General features: G+C 34.4%; 1 protein-coding gene across 5 annotated transcripts in view; it reads right to left on the reverse strand.

The window, feature by feature from the left end:
* The window catches only part of LOC142355829 (synaptotagmin-16-like), a 59,720-nt gene extending 42,495 nt beyond the window's left edge, over nucleotides 1-17,225 (reverse strand). Inside the window, exon 1 of one of the 5 annotated variants that reach the window (XM_075408112.1) lies at nucleotides 17,027-17,225. The gene's annotated coding sequence lies outside the window, so the exon portion shown is untranslated. The other 4 variants (XM_075407901.1, XM_075408171.1, XM_075407948.1 and 1 more) reach the window with 4 other exon arrangements.
* Nucleotides 17,226-19,250: the final 2,025 nt, after the last annotated feature.

The raw sequence follows: 19,250 nt of genomic DNA on the forward strand, positions 1-19,250 counted from the left end.
TTAGGTGACTGACTATACGCAAAGGAAGTCAAAAAGGGGTGGGCAAAAAGATTTTTGCTCTGACTTTTCCAGTTAATCTCACTGATCCGGGCGAAATTGGCGCGAAGGGTTGTTATTACAATGCAGGGATGAACTTTGTCGCGGGTTCTAATCGCCCATGAACGGAAATTTGCAGGAATAACTTGTCTCGTTGGATTTATTGTGAAAGATATAACTATATGTGAACAGTCAGATGAATATGTATATTAAGGTTTTTTAATAATACGACCGGATATGTTTCCTGTTTCCACGTGAACAAAACTTTTGCTTGTGTGAACAAAAAATTAATTACAGTCTTTGAATTTATTTTGGTTTCATCAGACTAAAAAGAGGCGGTACTTATCCTAATATTTGCTCTATTATTCTCTTTTCAGTATGTCTGAAAATAAGAAGTATAGATGCTTAATATTTCCATACTCAAAATACAGATTTTCTAAAGATAAAAAGTTCGGATTCGCCTTTTCCAGTCCATCGGAAAGTTTCTCGTACAATTGGAGTCACCAAATGGCTCAAGTGAAAATAGCAAAAAAACAAAGCATAGAACAGTTTAGAACATTTTGTCGAAAGAAACTCATCAAACATTGACTAAAATTAAAAAGAATTGGTTAGACGGTCAGTAAAAAAATTCAATTTTCATTTTATGAAATTGATTTAAAAAAAGTTGAACATATGATCTCAAAAAAAAAACAACAAAGGTAATAACACAGGGCTTGCGGTATATAAAGCTGACAATATTGCTACAATAGGGGTTGTTTTGGTGCAATGGTAGCATTCCCTCCCGGGAGATAGAGGAAAAATCGAGTTATTTAGTCTCTGATTGCGCTGTTAGAGAAATAGGTAGCTTAACATCAAACCTGACTTTGATAAGGTCATCAGAGTAAAGTGCAATGTTGAAAAAAAGTACGACAATCAGAGGGGCTAAAGCACAGAAAAAAAGTGAAAGCTATAACGTGTCGAATTTCTGACTGCTAGTATTTTTTAGACGTTTCTCTTCTGACATTTATAGTCAACTTACAATAAATTTTGGTCGTTTTATTTGTTATTAATAATTATTAATTTAGAAAACATTTTCTTTTCAGATGAGCATGTCCAAAGCATTAAGGAGAATTCAAAACCAGGACTAAATAATTCATAAGTTTAGGCTCAAATGTCAAAGCGAACGCAAAATGAAAACGAAAACTAAATGAATAGAGACTTGTCTGAAATTGGGATGAAGAAAAAGCAAAAAAAAAATTTAAAAAGGACAGATCCGAAATAAAAGCCGAATAACTTTCTTAGGAACTGGAGGTAAAAATGGACCTCATCTGAGTAAACGAAGATTGTTTCAACTGTGTATATGTCTGTTTTACCGATCAAACTAGAAAAAGTGAGCCACATAAGCAAAATTGATGCCATTTCGTATGAAAAAAATGACAAAATTTTCGAAAATTTTGCCAAAATATTGGGCAAAAACTTATTCAATCAATTCAGCAACGATGAAACTCTTTTTCATGTTTAAATATTAAATGAATGAGAACTTCGTTAACAATTTCATCGCAATTTTTTGAAGCAAAAATGATCGAAGTTTCAGAAAAAGTCATGAAAATGTTTGAAAAAACAACGCCATGGAGGCTAACGTTCAGGGAAATTTAAAATTCGTTAACTCCTCGGAGAAAGAAAAACTAAAAAAAATCTTTTTAATTAGATATTCTACGCTTGACGAGCTTTATAATGATAATCACAACTCGAAAATTGAATGAACAAAGAACTAGTTGAGTATATCGTTGACGCTCTCAATTGGGTAGGGACAAAAAGAAACAACACAAAACAACAATTCAAATTTTTTACTAGGTTACTTGGTTACTATTTACGTCAGCCTTGTTGAATGTAACGTTTACAGCTGATGACTGGACTTAATTTAATTTTATCTCACTAAAACTCAGATAACCAATGATTTTTTATCTTTTTTGTTCATAGCATACGAAACAATATCTAGGAACACTTCTTTGAAAAAGGAATTATGATGCGGCAATAAAATTCAGCGAAAACAAAGTTTGACACGAATTAATTTGAATAATTCTTGCAAGATAACTACTCGCCTTGCAAGATCTTGCGATGTAAGCATTTGTGGTGCACGAAATATCTGAAATGACTGTTATCTGGTCTATCCTGGTGAAGTTCCTAGAAGAGTTTTTACAAATGTCAATATTTTGTTCAATTTAAAGTTTTTAATTTCTGCAGAACTGAAGAAAGTCAAAGGTTGCGATTATACGTAGTTGCCTGGTTGCACCAAAAATTGTGTATTCACTGCACTGCAATAAACCATCAGAGGAAGCTGTAAGTGTTATTGAGTAATTTGACTCGCTTCAAAAGACATTTTCGAAAATATACTGGGAATAGGTTTGTCCAATGAGTCATGGCATCAAGCATGTTTGCCTATCAGTAAGACTGGAATTGGGACCCGACGAGCGTCTGATCGTATAAAAGCAGCCTATATTGGTTCGATATCGCAGTCCGCTACATTAGTAGAGCTTATAGCTGGCCAATGTCCGACAGCAGATCACACTTTTACCAAAATGATTGATGAAATAAATGGTTTGTCAATATTGCAGCCTACTCAAAGCAAATTACAGGAATTCCACGACAAAGTTGCTCTCAATAAATTAAATGAAAATCAAACATTCGAAAGAGAAAAAGCTCTTGTATTGTCACTCTTTCTTCCTCAATCAGGAGTATGATTATCGGCAGCTACCATACCCGATCCCGGCCTCCATATATTGCCAAACGGGTTTCTTGCAGCTGTGAAGTACAGACTGTGCGCTCCCATATAAGAAAAATAAGGGATGTGTCCCTTTTGTAAAACAGGATCTTTGGATACACTCGGTGATCATGCTGTGGCATGTCATGATCGGGAATATATGCTTTCGCGACACGACCACCTAGGGGACAACGTTTTTTTTCCGCTCGCAATGCTGCCAACCTGTCACCGAGCAGAAAAACCTGATACCAGAAACAAATTCTCGACCTGGAGATGTGTATTTACCTTGTTGGTCTTCTGGGCAACTGGCAGCTCTGGATGTAACCATTACCATCCCACTGCAACCCACTATTACTTCAAATGTGGCGAGGAAATCTGGTTTTGCCCTGAGAGTTGCGGAAGTCAGGAAGTTGGAGCAATACTCCCAACAATGTGCAACAGAGATGTTCAATTTATTCCCATGGTGGACTCTCTGAATTGGTCAGAAAGACATTGAAGCGAATAGATCAGCTCACTGGCAACAGAAGTTTGTACTCAGCTGGTTTGTCAGTTGCTTTTAGCAGGCTTGCTTAGTCGGTTTAAGTCACGCTAATGCGAGAAAAGGCTATAATGCTGAGAGCAAGAAGCGCAGAACTGTGAGCCAGTTGTAAGCAAAAGAAGCTTCGTTAATGTCTCTTGACCTTTTATTGTGGGGGTTTCAGTATCCCAATTGCAAACCAAATGGTGTGGGTTCCACTATCATAGTTGAAAAATCGATTGTGTGGGTTTTACTATTGCAACTGAAAACACGATTGATTTAATAAACTTAATTAATTATGAGTTTTTATTCTTACCTGACCAAAGTGGGGAGAATAGAAACATATATTTCATATCTGGAAACTGAAATGAACTGTTGAACATTGATTTATTAAACTGGTGATCTGTTGTTTTATAAACCTAGTCATGGTAACCAAGTTAATTATTAAATCACTTTCAAAATTTAAAAAAAGATAAATTATTGAAAAAAAATTGACTTAGAAAACTGCTTCAATAAAAGTTGTTTTCTTTTTTTTGCGATACAGCCAGATGACTCCATAAAATTATCCAAAAATCTTTTTTTCTTGTAGTTACTGAAATCTTTTTCCGGATGAAGAGTTGGCTCAACCTTAGTTCCCAATTTCGCCTCTGCATTATTTCAGCTCAATCTTTAAAAGTAATTCCAACTTTAACTGCCCTTGCAAGGAATTATTTATTGTGGGCTAATCTTTTGAAACCTAAATATGGAAAACCTACCTGTTGTAGAGACAGACGGGCATTTTAATTTCTGATTACAAATTCTTCATCGCAGTCTGCTTGGGTAAATTTGCAGAAAATGTAAGCCGAGTTGATTTGCAAATTTGCGATTAATAAAAACGCGTGGGTTTCAGACTATGAGGTAAGTTTTGATTTGGTTATCTTTTTATTTTTCGGTAGCCATAAAATCAACTTACCATCCAATCCATTAGCAGATTTCCTTTCACCCCTCATCAATTTTCCCCCTAGTGTGGGTGTTGTGTATATGTGCTACTAGCTGTATATATTCAGTATAGAGTGTAGTGTAAGTACAGAGAAGAGTGGTGATAGTAATAGGAATATATTAAAAAAGTTGAGTGGAGATACAGATCAATGGAATAGCAGGAACAAAGAGAAACTCAATTTCCGCCCAATTTACTCCCAAAAAACCGCTCAAAAGCCACATGCTGCTGCTAGTTAGTACACATTACTACCTGCAAATTGCAAACCTCTCGCGTGCTGTTAAAGAGGAAAAATAAAAATTGAACCCGGAGAGGGGGTGGGTGGTAAAGGATCTATCACTTATCGTATTCACGCGTATTCACGTGAACAGTAAGAGGGGTATAGTGGGGGATGGGTAGCTAGTTCAGGGTTGAGGTTAAGGTTAATTGGTGTAATGTGTATGCTTGCACATACAGTACACTTCGCTTATATAGTCTATATTGGGGTATTGGTTAAGTTGTATCTACCTGTGCAAAAGGGGATAACTTTTTGTCACTGAATTTGACAGGTTGATTGTGTTTGCATTTAGCAACCACGTCTAGTTAGTAGCAAGTTAGTATTAATAGTAGTTATACTACACTCGGTTAGACAGCGATGCGTGTAACAGAGTAACTTAGATGGTGCTAGGAAAATTAGCCAACGCAAAGTTTAGTCGACAAGGGAAAAAATGGGAAATTTGGCCGATTCTTAATTCTAATTTGTCAAAAATCCGGTTGGTCAAACTATAACTAATTCGTCTAGCCATTATAACTGGAATTGGTGTGCGGTCGGGCTGTCGGCTTCAATGCTTTCATTTTGGAAAGTCGGTTAAACCCACTGTCGGCCAATTCGGCGATCGCCAAGTGAGTTATATCGATATTATTGTGGTAGTTGTGAAGGTGGAGGTAGTTGGTTGTGGTTGCGGTTGATGGAATAAAAATGGAATGTAAGTTAATGTGTTTGGCAGATGGATTTAAATTTACCTGATGACGATAAGTTGAATGAGGAAAAAGAGGAAAAGGGAAAGAGAGATATCATCCTATGCTGAAGGTAAGCTGAAATCTGGCCCGGCTATTACCCCATTTGGGGGACAATTTAGCCGAACCGTCCTTGAGCGCGGATCAAATATCTCCCGCGGCTACAATATCTCCCACAGGAAATATTTGGCCTGTAATCTCACCCCAGGTTCAGTTTTTGAGATATTATAGAAGCTAGTTTGATTCGCTTTTCAAGCGAACGAATGAAAAACTTCAGCCTTATCGACAAATATGTCATTTCGGAGCTCACATATGTCGTCAAAAACTTTCACACAATTGTTGTCACGTAAAACAAAGAAACCTGTTCAAATCTAATATTTGACGTAAATCAATATATCGTTTTGAAAAGATTTTCTCCGCTTCAGTTATGCCCAATTGACACTTTTTCCATGCACTTCATCAATTAAAAAAATCAGAATGAAGCAGCATTTTCATAAATTCTTAAAAAACATCGAATAAAAGCTCTCTTAAAATATCGATTTGAAAAGTTTCAAAAGATCAGCTTTCAAAATTGCACATTTTTGTTGAAGTTTACAGCAGTTTAAAAAATCACGTCAACACGCATCTAAAATATATCTTCAAAACCAGCAATTCGGCTTCGCGATACGTTACGCTATCTGAACTACACAATCAGGTGTGCACAGTGCGTTAAATTACATCCGCAGAGGTGGATAAAGATAAGGATGTGGGGCCATAAAGTGCAGTGGACCGAATTGTGATGTAAGCGTGAAAACAGTTGCATCAGAACTAATAACGTCTGTACCGGTCTCAATAACAGACGGGACTAAATTGGAGTGGGAAAAAGAGTACAAGGAACAACCGATTTTTTATTGAAACTAAATATACGCCTGAACAAATTAGAAATTATCATTTTGCAGTTCGAACAAGTTTTGCAAGAAATCATCGTCTGCAAGAATCAGAACTTGAGGGCTGTGGCTAATAAATTGATATCACTCACTCTCATTTTAAAATCAATTGGTTGTCGTTATCTTTATGTGAGTTCAACAAAATACGGAAGTTATTTGATGATAACCTTGAAATTTGAGGTAAAAGGCAAAATATTAAAAACTAAATATGATGCTCAATTTTACCTTGACTCGATCAGACTGAACTTCCACAAGTGGAGCTTGGTAAAATTTCTGGATCTTTTCAACAATCGCTTTTTGCAAATTATGTAAAGTAACATCGAGTATAGTTTAGAAGGAAACTCTTTACTTTTTATCATTAGGAGAGACAACTGATGAAAAGATCGAAGTTGATACTTTTTTTAGAATGCTCTCAATAGTTCTGGTCGCTACATTTAGGTTTCTCAGGTTGATTATAATTTTCCTCCGCAAAAACCACAATTTTAAAAAATTTAGCAAAAAAACAATAAAAATTGTTTGATAGTTGTGTGAAATGTTATGTCACTTCACTAACTTTATCATTATCAAAACATGCGACCCGAAATCGAACAATCAATGTCTCTTTTGTAAAATTCGGTCAAGTGAGCTTTATTCGAATAGCATTTGCATAGCGGTTTGATACAAAACTGGGGGGGGGGGGGAGAAGAGGAAATGAAGTTAGTCACGCTTTTCAGCACCAGGTTCAGGCAATCTAAAAGCAGGGGATTCAATATGACACTTAATCATATAAACCTGCCAAAGAGGAGAACCCCCAGGACAACTCAAAGCTAAACAAAGGAAATTGTAAAGCGATGGCCTGAATTTGAAATAACAAAGGGGGATAAAGGGATTCTCTTTTGACCTTTATTACTACATTTTAAATAAGCGACCATGACCTTATAGTGCTGCCGGCTGTAACCGTATCGAGCTTTAAAGTATCAAATTTGGCTGGACCGCTTTTCTCTTGCATGCCGCATTCGCCAGCGTTTGCAAAGACCAGTAATTTTTTTTCCAGATAATTCAAACAATGATGAGGGGTGATGCGGGTTTGTTCATAAAGTTGCAACCTATCAGATCAAGATGAATTCAAAATCAGAATAAAGAAAATTGAAAATTTGAAGTTCTCAAATTTCTTAGCTAGTCAAAAATGTATCAATGAATATTATGTGTTGATATATTTCACATGACAAATTCTTTTTTGCAATTTTCTCCTATTTTAAAGGAAAAATGAGAACAAGGCAACATCTGAATAGCCACTCGAAAATATATCATGCTAGGTTATTTGTGATTTCGTAATCAAGCAGCACTCAACTTTCGAAACAAATTTTGAAGCAGAATAGGCCAACAATTAATTTATTTATCAAATTTTATAAAATTTATCATTTTTGTTGTTTCGTATTGGATGATCAGGGCCACGTATCAATTCATTGAGGTTGTCATAGTGTTTTTTACCTAACTTAGACCAGAATATCATTTTTATTTCTCAATAGGATTTTAATTGTACCTCAAATAGACAACATTTACGCAAATTTGAAACATACTGAAAAATGTTCCCAAGGTGTTGTCTACGTTTAAGACATATAAAATTATCTACCAACGCAATTAGAAATTTTTCCAAATCAACTTATTGGAAATTTTGAATGCAAAGCAATTTCTAAAAATGTAAGGTCTCTTCTATAAAATTCGTTTTAATTTTTGTTGAATATTTTTTTATTTACTTCACGAGATTTGAGTTGAGGGCTGTGGCTAATAAATTGATATCACTCACTCTCATTTTAAAATCAATTGGTTGTCGTTATCTTTATGTGAGTTCAACAAAATACGGAGGTTATTTGATGATAACCTTGAAATTTGAGGTAAAAGGCAAAATATTAAAAACTAAATATGATGCTCAATTTTACCTTGACTCGATCAGACTGAACTTCCACAAGTGGAGCTTGGTAAAATTTCTGGATCTTTTCAACAATCGCTTTTTGCAAATTATGTAAAGTAACATCGAGTATAGTTTAGAAGGAAACTCTTTACTTTTTATCATTAGGAGAGACAACTGATGAAAAGATCGAAGTTGATACTTTTTTTAGAATGCTCTCAATAGTTCTGGTCGCTACATTTAGGTTTCTCAGGTTGATTATAATTTTCCTCCGCAAAAACCACAATTTTAAAAAATTTAGCAAAAAAACAATAAAAATTGTTTGATAATTGTGTGAAATGTTATGTCACTTCACTAACTTTATCATTATCAAAACATGCGACCCGAAATCGAACAATCAATGTCTCTGTTGTAAAATTCGGTCAAGTGAGCTTTATTCGAATAGCGTTTGCTTATCAATTTGATACAAAACTGTGGGGGAGAGAGAAGAGGAAATGAAGTCAGTCACGCATTTCAGCACCAGGTTCAGGCAATCTAAAAGCAGGGGATTCAATATGACACTTAATCATATAAACCTGCCAAAGAGGAGAACCCCCAGGACAACTCAAAGCTAAACAAAGGAAATTGTAAAGCGATGGCCTGAATTTGAAATAACAAAGGGGGATAAAGGGATTCTCTTTTGACCTTTATTACTACATTTTAAATAAGCGACCATGACCTTATAGTGCTGCCGGCTGTAACCGTATCGAGCTTTAAAGTATCAAATTTGGCTGGACCGCTTTTCTCTTGCATGCCGCATTCGCCAGCGTTTGCAAAGACCAGTAATTTTTTTCCAGATAATTCAAACAATGATGAGGGGTGATGCGGGTTTGTTCATAAAGTTGCAACCTATCAGATCAAGATGAATTCAAAATCAGAATAAAGAAAATTGAAAATTTGAAGTTCTCAAATTTCTTAGCTAGTCAAAAATGTATCAATGAATATTATGTGTTGATATACTTCACATGACAAATTCTTTTTTGCAATTTTCTCCTATTTTAAAGGAAAAATGAGAACAAGGCAACATCTGAATAGCCACTCGAAAATATATCATGCTAGGTTATTTGTGATTTCGTAATCAAGCAGCACTCAACTTTCGAAACAAATTTTGAAGCAGAATAGGCCAACAATTAATTTATTTATCAAATTTTATAAAATTTATCATTTTTGTTGTTTCGTATTGGATGATCAGGGCCACTTATCAATTCATTGAGGTTGTCATAGTGTTTTTTACCTAACTTAGACCAGAATATCATTTTTATTTCTCAATAGGATTTTAATTGTACTTCAAATAGACAACCTTTACGCAAATTTGAAACATACTGAAAAATGTTCCCAAGGTGTTGTCTACGTTTGACACATATAAAATTATCTACCAACGCAATTAGAAATTTTTCCAAATCAACTTATTGGAAATTTTGAATGCAAAGCAATTTCTAAAAATGTAAGGTCTCTTCTATAATATTCGTTTTAATTTTTGTTGAATATTTTTTTATTTACTTCATGAGATTTGAGTTTTTTAATGCAGTCTTAGAAATCTTTAGAGCATTACTGAAAAATTAACAGTCTGATCAATTAGCGCCACAATGTTTTTTTGGGAGTCCATTTAGTTTATACTGCAGAAGATTTGGAAAGTTTGGAAAAGTATAATTCATCGACACTTAAAACATTGGTTTGTTGATATTTTTAATAATAAAACAGCTAAGTATTTAGGATATCAAAAATTTTTGCATTTGAACACTTTCTACCATATATATCTGCAGGAGTTATTCTTAGTCACAACACAGCAAGAGTTGGTACCTTTAAGGCTAGGATTGAAGACTGAGTAAATATTTTAACGTCAGGAACGGGTAAAAACTGATTTTTGTTGTTGTTAGTCCCAACGCAGCTATTTTTTGGACTTCTAATGTTATGACTTCAGGTTGTGATGAAAGAAATGATTCAAAAAGAATAAAAATGAGTTGTTAATGAGTTTCTACATAGATGATTTTTTCCTGCCACGTTTGCTACAATAAAAATAAATTTTTGTAAATTTAATTTTCTGTTAATTGTAAAGTACAGCGTGCAGCTTCCATATGTGTGTTGTCGACTAAACTCATTTTATAGCGGATAGGCTTTCGTCTCTTGTCTTCTACACATGATTAAAAGTTCTCTAATAATCTCGAATGATGGATATATATATATATATATATATATATATATATATATATTATATAACTAAAAATTCTTCTAGCTGTGCACTCATTTTTATCCTAAGGGTTTTTCAATAAAAAACACCATTTATCTTAAGACGAGTTTATGAAGTTGTCGCTTAGCTTTTATCTTTTTGGAAAACATTCTCTCAGTTATAATACGAAAAAAACTGTTTTACACAGAAAAAGTATGTTAACACAGGAGAAATGGGCTGACGATTACAAGCGTGATTTAAAAAAAAACTCATTCATCGGTGAGTATTTTTTTAGTAGCATTCTCGACTGTTCTTCCTTGTTCTAAAAGCAGGAAAAGTGTGCTTTGTTAGGAGACGTATTTTGACCAGATTCATAATATTTAATTCTTGGTTGATTTCAACAACTAATGCTCAAAAAAGATTTCATTTTTAAATTAACTTTTCTGTGTTCGTTTTGGGTTTTTATTGTTTAGATTAATTTGTTTTAATAAATTCATGTCAAGTTAGTTTTGTTCACCTCACTCTGTTCTAAATTGCTGAGGGTCATTTATTTTTATTGAATTCATGTCCAATTAATCTCGTTCACCTTTTTTTGTTTCAAATTGTTTAAAGTCATGACAACAAAGGAAATTTTCCATTGTCGTCATATATCTCCATCTACTTCCGCATAATTCTATCCAACTATTGATAGATAATTCAAATAGAAATATATGTTTCATCAATTTCGAAACCATTTTTTTAACAAAAAATTGAAAAACAAATCAAATTGAAAAACAAATCGTTAAGTGTAAAAATTTGCAGAAGTAATCTATTTTGCTGAAGAAAAGAAAGCTTTACACTGGCTTGGATGGAAAGGAGTTTATTAAAAAGACACGTCCGCAAAAAGGTATTTGAATATCAGATTGTTCGATATCCATAACTTTTGGGATAAAAGTGAGAAAAATGAAGAAGTAAACTGGCCCAAAAAGTATGCTTGATGGCTTCAGACTGCAGCCTTGAACAGTACATAGTAGTTTGTATAAACATTGGACCGAAGTGGCCTCCAAAAGTTACAAAAGTTTTTCATTATTTGTACTTCAATGTATGTTCTACATTTTTCAATTGCTTCCAGCAAAACAGTACGTTTAAACAGACATAAATTTGACGCATTTCACACGCATAGCATAGGGAGAAAAAGTATAGGAATGAAGTAATTAAATTTCAAGCTACAATTAAGTGAGTCTTTTATTTGACTTCAATGGAATGCTCATGGCACGCTCGACAACTTTTCAAATGCCCGGAAGAACACAAAAAATTTGAGTGATTATACACAGATAAAAATGATTCTTATAATCATACTAAGTCATATATAATTTTTATGAAATCTTGACAATCAAATTAAGATCATAAAAGAAATTTATGCTTAAATCGAACCGTACAGACAACTGTGAGCAATGGTTAAGCTAGAAAGCGTGCAAAAAAAACATTTAGATATACCAAGCCATCTAAGAAATCACACTAAGTCATATAAGCTTTTCATGAACACTTGGAAAAGAGACTAAGATACAATAAAATTTCTCATTCACTTTAGATCATAGATAAAAATTTTTCAGGTCGTAATTTAAACCAAAGAAACCAGTGTGCGCAAATATTAATCTAGAAACCAAAAACTTGTCCTAAAAAATGTCCTAAAAAACTTGATAATGAAATTCATTTTTGCTTTCAGAAGTGATTTATACACATAATTTTACCTCCTTACATCCGCAGTATTAAAAAATTTTAAAATGAAAAACGAGCCCTTTAACGTTTTCCATGATAGTGATAACAACAGCCACCGTAAAATTTTAGGCTCGTTTCAGAAACGCAACAACCCGTACCGAATATCAGAGCTTATCAGGCCTGAATCAGAGATTTTCCAGAGGCCAATCCTTGGCCAATAGATGCCAAGACTGAGTAGGGGCGCCAGAACTTGCAACCTCTCTGGACCGAGAGAGGCTGAGATTTGGGTTTTCTGGACCGAACAAAACACAATTCTTTGAGCAGAATTAAGCTTAATATCGTAAAAGGATTTTTATTTAATGAGGACTTGGCTGGGACAGATTCTGCTGTGCTTATTTTCAATCCCGGCGTATCTGGGAATTTTTTAGTCCCAACTCAATTGAGACTCTTTTTGTACTGTGCTTGATTTTCGTTGCAGCTTATCGGCGACTCCTTTTTTGATGCTTGTTTTTAGTCCCGGTTTACCTGGTACTCTCTGTTTTTACACTCTCGTTCTAGTCCGGGCTCATCTGAGGTTTTTTCTGGTGTTTGTTTTCAATTTAGGTTTATCTGGAACTGTTTTCCTCTATTTATTTTCATTCCGGGATTGTCCACGACCCATTGTCCCCGCTTTTTGGATCCAAGTTTCGGGTTGTATTGGTTCGCTGGCTCGCCTGAATGGGTTTATAGCGGGATATCCACCCGAGTCGAAAACAGAAGTTAATCTTGTAAGATCTTGCAAGATTCTTACAAGATTCTTACAAGACGTTGTTAAATCTTACAAGATTCTTACAAGATTCTTACAAGATCTTACAAGATTAACTTTTTCTTACAAGATTCTTACAAGATTCTTACAAGATTAACTCTGTCTTGCAAGATCTTGCAAGAATAACTCTGTCTTGTAAGATCTTATAAGATTAACTTTTTTTGCAAGAATCTTGCAAGATCTTACAAGATTAACTTCTGTTTTCGACTCGGGCACTCAACTCTTTCAGTTGGTCTGCTTCAATTTCGAATGGGATTGAAGAGTTTCTGGCAATCCAAGCATAGTCCATATAGTCTTCTTTGCTATCATACATAGATGTTTTCTATGGTTCTCTCTAACCATACAAAAATCAGAAATGGTTCTTATTAGTCATACAACGACCATAAAAATGGTTAATAATCATAGAAAGATCATTTTAGAATCTTCGTAATCATAGAAAGATCTTATATAAATTTTAGTAATCATAGAAAGATCAAAAATAAATCATAGTAATAATTGCAAGATCATACTGAGAAATTTTGTTTGTCCTATATGGAATAAAATATGAATTTTTATGATTACCGGGAAATTTCGTCCCGGGTATCCACATAGTATTTTTTGGATATATGTTACTTTTGGAATTCTACTTCAAGTAGATAATGATTTTTTTTAACAATCTTATTCTTACAGAAATTTTTAGATTCCGAAAATTTGAGTTACTAATCTCATCGATAGATCCCATTTAACTTTCGATTACACGACTTCGTGTACGATTACCGATTATTTGCATTGGCAGCTAGGTCACAAAGAACCAAACTTGTTCGTTCTTTAGTTTTTTTGTAGAAGGCAGCGGGAAAAAATTCAACTTGTAAAACATTAGTTTTTTAGAGTCTTTCTCTATCTTAGAAGCCCTGAATTGTTTGCGGGATTAACAAAGTTGATTTTACTTTATTATATTTAATTTTGAAATCACACGACAAAACATAATATAACACGAAACTTAAATTAGCAGTTAGAAATTTTGATATATTTACATTTTATTCAACAACTTCTTCTGCCTTCCATAAAACAAGGTGGAATAACTTTCATGTTTTATAATGTTACAATGTAAGTTATTTAGGTCAATTTATTATTTTTTCAGGGGTGAGTTGGATTGAATCTTTAATGATTGTCGAAATTAATTTGCATGAAAAATACAATGCCAGTTAAAAACATCATGGACCCAATAAACAGAATTAACATCAATGTCATAGTTATCTTTAATCGAAACATTTTGTGGGTATATCCGAATTTTATTTAAAAAAATTGCAAAAAAATTGTCAAATTCATTCACTTTGACAAATGTTGTCCTTCTGTTTCTCGTTCTTTTGGAAACCATAGTTAGAGGAGATTAGCATAGATTTGGACATACATGGGACCTCTTATTAATTGAACTTTCAATTGAATACTGTAGTTGGGATGAAAAAGGTGCAAACAAAAATGTTGAAAAAGTACAGACATAAAACACAATCTAAATCATTTTTCAATTGAAAAATCAACCATGGGTCAAAACAGGCATTCCTATCGCTGCTCAACTGTTGAGAAATGCAATTGTTTCAAGTTCTTTAAAAAAATTTTTCGCAAACGAAAATATTAATAGATCGAAGATAAATAATGCAAATTTTTTAAAAAAAATATTAATTAAATTAGAGAAAAATCGCTATAGCGTAGTTCCGGAACACATTTGTACGAACTGGATGTGGCAAGAGCGGTTAAATGAATGAAAAACGATTGTGTCAGAAGTTGTTATGTCTGCACTTCCGGTGAAGCTGGACAAAGTGGGCCAAATGGAAATTTTTAATGCAATTTTAATGCAAACGTAAACGCAATGAGACTATCGCTAAAAATTATATCGAACAGGCTATCAATCACAAAAAAGCCGTAATTCCTTGGAGAACGCGAAATTCAGAAAAAATCCTTTTTTTTTAAAGACTACGCTTGATAAGCTTTCTAATGATACCACTCAAAACTCTGTACGATGCAAATACCGATCATCAAAAATTGACTGAACAAAAAACATATACCGGAATCGACAGGAAGAGTCGTGCCACATAACTCTTTTCTAACCCTACCAATTTCAGAATAGTGACAAAAAATAGAAAAGCAAAACTATGTCCGATAAAGAACAGTTTATAGTGAGAAACCTCGGTAAGTAGGCGGAGAGAAGGGGGTATTGTTGGGGGGGGGGGGTATGAGGGCGGGTATGTAGTTGGGGTTAGGGTTAGGGTTAGAGTTAGGGTTGGGGGTAGGAAGGCGTGGGGGTTGGAATTCGGGGAAAAGGTTAGGTTAGAGAGGTTGGACTGACTTATATGCGATCAATAGTTCTCAATGACCCTTTCATATTTAATATTACCAGCCGTTCCTAATTACTATGCATTGCAAACTAAGCTACTGGTAAAGTTCACTTTTCGAAAACAGAAAACAACGTTCTAGATCAGAAGTCAATATTCGAAAACAAAAGTCAAAATTATAACTCATGAACAAACTTAAGTCAGCTAAAAAACAAACGACTCGAAGCATGGTGCAAAATAATATCAAACCTTAAATTACCAAAATCAGAACATCAAAATTGAACGAGAAAAAAAAACAAAAATGTGCCCAACACAAAAAAGTAGCCCTAAGTAACCCGAAACAAAAAGGGTAGGTGGGATTCTGTAATTTAGATAAGCAGGGTTGACTTATATAGGATCAAAAAATCTCAAACTCCTTCGCCTTGAATATTATCAGCTGTTTCTAATTTCTATATATTACAAAATAAGCTACTGTTGACGTCCAATGTTTGAAAACAACAATCAAAAACTGAGGTAAATGTTCGAAACGAAAGAAGTCAAAATTCAAGTCATGGACAAACTTGCTCTACCTAAAAAAACCTGTAGAATACCAATATTTACCACTCTTCGAGTCGTAAAAGACCAGTTGAGCATACAGTTCCCCCTACTAAAGTGGATCGGGTCAAAACCGTTAAGAAAATTTTTGAATATTTGCAACATACTTTTGATGACATCCGCCAGCTTCTAGAATAAAGATTTCATTCCCAATAGAACAGAGTTGTTTTTTGTAGAAGAAAATTATCGAGTTGTGACCCGAGATCTTTGACTTCTTTTTTAAGTGGATGAGCGCTAATTTAAAATTTACAACCGTTTTCAAGCCAATCTGAAAAATCTATTGAAGGCGTTCGATTTTTCTAGAGGGCGGAATTTCCTCTAACTCTGTCTGTGTTTACTGTTCTTTGTCTTCGATTTCACCTGCGTTTAATGAACCTCTAAAGCTTTGTACCAACCTGTGAAAATTTAAAGGGAGCAAAAAAAGGATAGATAAACTCGTTTATTTCGATTTTCCATTCTTTAGAGCGGATAAAAGTTGGTTTTAACGGACTTAGAGGCACCATTAAATCGAGAAGATAACCAAATTAAATATGAAGAGATAAGACTTCAACAATTTTTGTGGCACATAGCGTAATGGCACGTCAAGTGTTTGACTTTGGATTAGAAAATTAATTTATTTGACAAAACTGATATAAACAAAATGGTATATTTTTTGTTTGTGCCCCCCCACCAGCTTAGCGGGTGCATATTGTTTGCACCTTGCAAAATCAAAGCGCACGTGCCAAACTTGCACTTTCCAATTTGCTTAATGATTTACTATGTACTGACACGCGTAATTTTGGAGTGCATAAGGTACTGGGGCGGGGGTTGGCACAAACGGGAAAAAACCCACGAAATTGGGTCAAAAATTACGTGACTTTGTCACCTTTAATTGCTTATTTGCATCGCTTGTTGCTAAGAAAGAATTAAAAGGTGGTAGAGTTTTTTTGTATAATTTGCGTTTAACAGTATGTTGTATATGTAAGATAAAAATTTGGTAATGACTCTTACCGCAATTCTGCAGAAAACACTGTTCATTATAGATTCAGGCTGATAACAAATGTTTTAGTTTCAGAAATGATCCGATAGAAGTCAAGAACCAATTTTAAGACGAGCGCTGCTTGTTTGTAGTTTAAAAATGACAGAAGAATATTCCAATTAACAAATTCAAAACAGTGAATGAAATTTTATTTATAGCGATTGATTGAACTGTAATGAATTAGAATATTTTTTTGAAGGAGGAAATGTAATGCAATTTTATGATTCATATTGAGGCGCTCTGGAATAAAAAAGGGGATTTTTAGAATTTAACAGTTTCAAACGGTCACAATTATTTCTGAGTGAATTTTTACTTACAGGGCAAAGGTGAGGTGATTAATCAGACTTCGCTTTTCTATTTCAAAGGAGGGAGGGAACAATAATATTGTGAGCTGAACAGAAAAAAAAACTGTGTAGGAGGGGATTGAAATAAAAAAAGAAAGTAAAATAAAGAGAGAAAGAGGGCGGGAAAATAGACAAAACGGTCAGGGATTTTGGAGGAGGGAGGGTTGAGGGGGGGGGGGGGTACGATTCAAAATAGATTAGTGAAGAAACGACTGATTAAATTAGCAAATTTAACCCCAAGAGGACGCTGCCTCTATTACGGAAAAGCTTCATTTCCTATTTATTTTCAATTTTTCCATCTTTTCCTCGACAACTGCTGCAACGTTGTCTATTTTGTCAATTGGGTGCCGGGTTGCATGAAGAAGGGGGAGGGGAGAGGTAGGGGGGCTTAGAGGTTGACTTGATTGTAAATAGCAGTAAGCTATGCGTAACATCGGGCGACGAATGAACAAACACCAAAATGGGAAAATCGTAATGGCGACTGCGAATAGAAAATGAAGAAGTTGTCAATTTTAATAATGACTAAATTGTCTACCTATTTTTGAACTAAGTCTCTTTATGTGGAAAAGGAAATGACAGCAGAAAACGCTGTTTGTTTCCTTGCGCCACAAAACAGTGTTTTTTTTGCAATTTTTACACAACATTTTTGCCCTTATTGTAATTTCGAATACTTAGCATCATTAAAACATAGTAGAAAGCTACATGCTTCATTGACTTGGCGAGAAACAAATAAGATAAAAACACACGCGATACCTTTTCAATTGTACAAAATGAAAGCATTTACAATAACGGTCGCTCAACATACTCTCAAAGTATATCGACTTATATTAAATCGACTTATAGATATTTCGGAGCTTTTTTTTCATATCAAGACTGCAAAGATGATTAAATAAGTTTTTTCACCACATATTTAAAAAAATTTAAAAAAACTATAAAAAAACGATTACTAATTTAACTCCTCTGATTCCTTCGATTTTTTAACCTCGCCATTGAAAGCAATACTGTCTTTTTCAAAAATAGTTTTTACCCGTTCCGCTCAATCGGCTAATTGCTGTAAATATACCTAATGTTTATATTACTCTCTTTCTCTATTTGACTTAATTCTGCTGCCTAATCATCAAAGGTGCTATAGTCCTATGTAAAAAGTGCAAGCTCAGCTTTTAAATTTGTTTTTCTTTTCTGTTTGTTTTCATACCACTGACTTAAATTTCCTCGCGGAAGCTAGCTCGCAGCACGGCTACGATTTTTTTACGGAGGTTTGTTAATCTCTCGCAGTACTCTATGTGCTATATGGTAATTGCCGAATTGGCCGACCGGGGGTTTAGTAGATAAGAAAAATACAAATATTTGATCCGACAAACCGATTGTAATGTTTGAAAGTAGTAACAGTTTGGCCAATCAGATTTATCGACCAATCAGAATCAAGATATCGGCTAAATTTCTCATTTTCTCCGTGTCGGCTAAACTCCCTGTCAAACAATATTGCGAGCACCGTTCTATGTACTGGGTTGTAGTAAAATAGCAGCACCTTAATCAGACTTTTTCCCACTTTGCCTAGTTAAATATTGGTAGCTAAACTCCATATTTTATGCAGTAAGCTGCGTTAAACGCTTTCACAATAAAGATGAAAATAGATGTAAATTTGCAAGCCCTGTCATCAACACACCCCTCCCCCCTGACCCAAAAAAAACCCAAATAAGAACAATCTTTTCTGCTGCTGACGTGCACTGTGAAAGTTGCGTCAACAAATTGAACAACTTTTACCTTATCTTGTCCATCGAAAATAGGCTTTTAATTGGATGCTTGCAGCGTTTGACGTCAACAACAAAAGTTACTTTATTTTGCATTTAATGGAGCGTAAATTCTTTTCAAGTTGTAAAAGGGTACTTTAAGTGGGAGCTAAATGAGCTGAAGAAAATCCCCATGGCCCCTAAAAGCTGCACGTGAAAAGAAGGTGGTCGACAGGTTTATGCTGAAAAGAGAAAAATTTGCTCGACAATTATCTCTTGTTTTGTTTGCCCTTTCCTTAAAAACCCAGAAGTGGGTTTAATTTAGACAATTGGTTTTTTTTTCAAAATGAAAATGGTCGAGTTGTCTCTCGGTTTTTTGTAGCACATAAACCAATATCAAACAAAGCCAAACGGATTGATTAACCTTCACGAAAAGAAAGCGCTATTAAAAGAGTTCAAATTCACAC

This window comes from Convolutriloba macropyga, chromosome 1, assembly GCF_964194025.1.
Source record: "Convolutriloba macropyga chromosome 1, txConMacr16.3, whole genome shotgun sequence".
NCBI classification, from domain to species: Eukaryota; Metazoa; Xenacoelomorpha; order Acoela; family Convolutidae; genus Convolutriloba; species Convolutriloba macropyga.